The sequence below is a fragment of the Herpailurus yagouaroundi genome, unplaced genomic scaffold, assembly GCF_014898765.1.
Source record: "Herpailurus yagouaroundi ecotype Mexico unplaced genomic scaffold, PumYag 250, whole genome shotgun sequence".
NCBI classification, from domain to species: Eukaryota; Metazoa; Chordata; class Mammalia; order Carnivora; family Felidae; genus Herpailurus; species Herpailurus yagouaroundi.
Window position 1 is genome coordinate 9,792,670 of NW_024412467.1, and position 4,767 is coordinate 9,797,436.

The 4,767-nt window shown below is 50.1% G+C and overlaps 1 protein-coding gene and 1 long non-coding RNA gene across 9 annotated transcripts in view; one reads left to right on the forward strand and one right to left on the reverse strand.

Annotated features, from left to right (window-relative positions):
* Positions 1-1,726: 1,726 nt before the first annotated feature.
* Positions 1,727-4,082, reverse strand: LOC121020412 (uncharacterized). Its single transcript, XR_005786126.1, has 2 exons — positions 3,352-4,082; positions 1,727-3,241 (listed from the first exon to the last, which is right to left on the reverse strand). It is a non-coding gene; the product is annotated as an uncharacterized LOC121020412 (long non-coding RNA).
* A 104-nt stretch (positions 4,083-4,186) lies between these two features.
* Positions 4,187-4,767, forward strand: part of ATXN1 (ataxin 1) — a 427,925-nt gene continuing 427,344 nt past the window's right edge. For all 8 annotated transcript variants that reach the window (XM_040460438.1, XM_040460442.1, XM_040460439.1 and 5 more), the window contains exon 1: positions 4,187-4,389. The gene's annotated coding sequence lies outside the window, so the exon portion shown is untranslated. The remainder of the gene's footprint in view (positions 4,390-4,767) is intronic.

The window sequence follows — 4,767 nt, forward strand, 5'->3', positions numbered from 1 at the left end:
CAAACATTAAGGATAGTCCCCTCCCCAAATTACTGTGAGAGTAAAACATGGTGAAAAGCGCACATCCTTTTACCAACATATTTGCCTCCGGGATGAAACCGATTTATCTGAAGTAGTGTTGGGTTAACGGACGTTTTTAAAACAAACAGGAGCTATTCTTAGAGTTACCTTATTCTGTATCGCGCTATTTTTTCCCTAGTTTTACGGAGAAGTAATTGACATACATCAGTGTGTAAGTTTAAGGGGTATCACATGATGGTTTGAGTTGCATATATTGTGAAATGGTCATGTTTATCTTTATTTTTGACTGGAGGAAAGCTAGGGGAATTTTTCGAGGTATGACTTTTGAAGTCCACTTTAAAAAAAAAAACGAAGTCTCAAACTCAAAATAAGTGTATCTGTATTCTATTTAACTTCCCGCCTGTTCGATTATTTAGTTGTTATAACCTGGTAAGCTGTTTGCGTTTGCTTGGCTTTGTTTTGTTATGAACTATGGAAGAGGCTACTTCTTTTTTTTTTTCTTTTTAATTTTTTTTTTCAACGTTTATTTATTTTTGGGACAGAGAGAGACAGAGCATGAACGGGGGAGGGGCAGAGAGAGAGGGAGACACAGAATCGGAAACAGGCTCCAGGCTCCGAGCCATCAGCCCAGAGCCTGACGCGGGGCTCGAACTCACAGACCGCGAGATCGTGACCTGGCTGAAGTCGGACGCTTAACCGACTGCGCCACCCAGGCGCCCCTGGAAGAGGCTACTTCTGATGAAAACATATACTACGCTTTAAAATCCTTTACCATTTGGAGGGCTTGTATGCTTGTTTTATTAAGCACTCTTGTGCTCCCTCTGCTGCCGTGAAGAAAACCTTCACATTCAAGACCCCAGGACACTCCTCAGAGTATCCACTTGGCAATGATCATGCAGATGTTTGCATTCAATTGGGGCTTTTCTGAAATACGGTACCATTTGGCCAAAGCATTAAATGTAATAATGTTTCGTTAAAAAGTGCAAATTAGTTAAAAGGGGAGGGGACAAAAGAGGAATAAATAGAAGAATTATGTTCTGTGTCTGTGGGCCAATTCACCTAGACAGAGCCCTGTGGTACAGACGGCATTCTTCATACTACAGTGCGCTTAGGAATCATCAGGGTTGCTGGTTAAAAGGCAGATTGCAATTCAGTAGGTCTGGGGTGGAACTCTCATACTGAATTTCCAAAAAGCTCCCGGATGCTGCCACGGCTCTGAAGATGAGGCTTTTCGAAGCAAAATGTAATACATAATTATAGGATATCGTATTTACCCAATAGCCTACTTTAAGCCCTCAAAAGTAGATACTATCAAAACAACGAAGTAGATATAGGGGATAAAAATGATTTTCCACGGTGTTTGAGCAATGCAGAACACAGAGTAGGGGTAAGGCTCAGCAGGCCTTATCTCTCGATTTCCTTTAATTTTGAAATGTGACTTAAGCTTATATGAATACAACAGCAGGTAGATGAATAGGACCACAGTAGCATATACTTGCTACTAACTTCTTGAAAGCCCTGCTCTTTCCCTGAGGCTTTATCTCCATCAGAAAATCTTGTTTATAAAGAGTCAGTTATTTGTGATTGTACATTTAATAGTTGGCCGTCTGAAAAGAAAACGTTTCAACACTAAAGGTAATGAAACTGTATCGCGAGAATACCATTTAAGCGAGACCTCGCAGGAAGGAACAGTTACAGACTTTCATGGCAGTTTATGGCTTTAATCTTAATGGCTAAGAAAGGAAATGACACATTTCTTATTAATTGTCTTTACTGTTTGGGTAATATACATATTTAGCCTCCTTAAGGGAACATTTAAATTAATTGACTAACTCTAATCTGAGTTATGTGTTTTAATTTGTTTAAGGTTGTTAAAATAAATTAACTGCCTGTGTCAATGTAATAATTAAAATATTAGCTGTTTTTGGCTGAATATACTCTCAATGGAAGATGTCTAAAAATAGAGTGGAGGTGGATTGGGCAGTCAGAATAAAAACACCTCGGCTAAGCCAAAAACATGGCAACCAATATTTTCTGTTACAAAAATATTTTAGATGAAGTTAGTTTTTATGAAAGCTGTCTCAAACAGAAACGAGGAGCAGAAGCTCTCTGTTTATTCGCAGGCCAGTAATAATTATATACCTGCAGCACAAAGCATACGTCTCTTCGGTGCTGAACCAACTGCTTCTGATCCTTTCAGGAACCCACTCGGCCAAGCAGGGGGAGGGAGGAGCTACTCCCCACTTACCTTCTGAGATATTAGCCTTCACCTTGACAATGCTTGTCAACAACAAAACACCAGGAAGAGCCTTTTCAGGAAACTGATTTTAACTGTCCACTAGAGGCTGTAATGAGACCAACAATGCCACTTTAGACCAACCTGGGGTTTAAACTGTAACAAGCATTGCTTTTTAAATGGAAAAAAAAAGAAAAAGAAAAAGTTGTAGAAACGAGTAAGAGTGAACAGTAGTCTTATTTAAATAGCCACGTATATGTGCATGATATTTCAAAATGCGAGAAAAAAATTATTTCCGGGGCTCCACACCTTCCTAGTTGTTAGCAGCCTTATTTTCATTTCTGGAGCACGTTGGCTCTACAATACAGTTGTTTCAAAGCTGACACATTTCTCTGGGTGATTCTGTACCCTGCTTCGGTTGGTGACTAACCGTTAGGTCATAAGCAAACTCAGCCAAAGGTTTCTCAGATACAGCTTACAGTCAATAGTGGTGGCTTGCAGAGAGAAACTTACGTGGAAAGATCGTGTTTCTAGACACTTGGTTCTAAGCACCTGAAAGAGGTCAAATGCTGCCCCGACACCTACTGGTCTTCCAGAATTATCTGCAGCAGGGAGAACGCCGCACCGAGCTCCCTTCCGCATGGATGTGCCTTCTCTTCCTCCAGGTGCCACACCTGTTGGCAAGGTGCACCCTTCCACATAAGATTTCCTCCCCGGGATGCTAGCACCCAGCGGTGGTACACGCGGAGGGGGCGGGGTGGTGGGCAGTTGAGAACCGCGCTTGAAAATTGAGCGCAGAGGAAGTTCTTCAGCGTGGATTCACCAGAACTGCCATTTGATGCTCGGTTTGCTTTCTGTATCTCCTGCACTGGTTACCTCATTTCCGATTAAATTAATGATCCCGAATTAGGTGCGAGTGGAGCGCGCGGGTCGTCTTCCAAGGCGGGAGCTGGGTACTCCAGTACCCAGGGCAGATTTGCAGACCTGCAGAACACGAAAAGGAGGTGGCGGGGGGGGGGGGTGGCAGGGAGGGCACCCGCTTTCCCTGGCAGGGAAGGTGACGGTGCACATGCGGGGGAGGGGACCCTTCAAACTTTCCTGAGTTGCACGCCGAGGCAATCCCCGCAGCCCCGTGGTCCTGGTTCCGGAACGAAACCGGCTTGGAGGGCTAACGTGCACGGCGATCCGAGTTAGTCCTCTTGGACGATTCCCGGCGCGCCTGGGACGAAGGGCACATCGGGATCAGACTCGACCCCCCCCCATTCCTCCCCCTGGGGTACTTCGCTGGCTCCGAGCTGAAGCCCGACACCCCTCGGAGAGTCCTCCAGGGCGCCCCGAGTTGCACCCCGCGGTCGCTCGGTCCCCTCCAACTAGGTGCAGGGGCCCGGGGAGGCGCGCGAGGACCGACCGGTCACCGCTAAAATTACCTCATCGCTTCAGCTCCCCGCCCCTTTCCCAAACCTGGAAGAAGCGTCCCCTCCGGCCTGAGCCGCCCCCCCCCCCCCCCCCCGGCCCCCCCCCCCCCCCCCCCGCGGCCGGGCCGGGTCGGGCCACGCGCCGCCTCCCGGGGGGCCGCGGAGCCCCGGCAGCGCGCAGCCAAGGGTTAAGGGCGCCGGCCGGCCGGCCGCCGCGCCGTGCGCTCTCGGTGCTCCGAGCGGCTCGCCCTGCCGCCCGCCAGAGGGTGCCCCCCCCCACCCCCAAGTCGGATCCTTGAGCTGCGGCGGCGGCAGCCAACTGCTCCATATTTGGCTTCTATTACACATTTACATACTGGAGCGAGCGAGCGAGCGAGCGCGAGAGAGCGCGAGGGAGGGAGGGCGGACGGGCGGAGGGAGGAGGGAGGGGAGGGGAGCAGGGGGGGGAGGAGGAGGAGGAGGACGAGGAGGAGGAGGACGAGGAGGAGGAGGAGGAGGAGGAGGAGGAGGAGGAGGAGGAGGAGGAGGAGAGAGCAGAGTATACCGCAGACATCATTTCTACTACAGTGGCGGAGCCGTACAGGACCTGTTTCACTGCAGGGGGATCCAAAACGAGCCCCGCGGAGCAGCCACCAGAGCTACAGCAGCCGCAAGACACTGTTTCTCTCCCTCTGCCCCCCCTTCCCCACGCAACCCCAGATCCATTTACACTTTACAGTAAGTGGCTATTTTTTTCTCCTCTGATTCTTTCTCCCCCCTCCCCCATCCCCTTCGCCCCTTATTTAGATTAAAATTTTACCCCTACCGCTGCTCTCCCGAGAGGGGCAAAAGCAACAACCAGCAAACAAACCCCAAACCCCAGTCGCCGGCACAGAAAACAGCTGGAAGAGGAGCGAAGGGAAATCGACGCGTCGTGTTGTGTTGTGTTGTGTGTGTGTGTGTGTGTGTGTGTGTACATACAACCTTCTCCCGCTCCAGCCTCCCGGGCCGACACCCCCGCTCGGGGCGCAGGGACTGACGGCAGGGGGCTGCCGGGCCGGTGGGCGCCCGCCAGGCGAGGGGGCGCGCCCGGGTTGGGGGTGCGGGCGCGGGCGC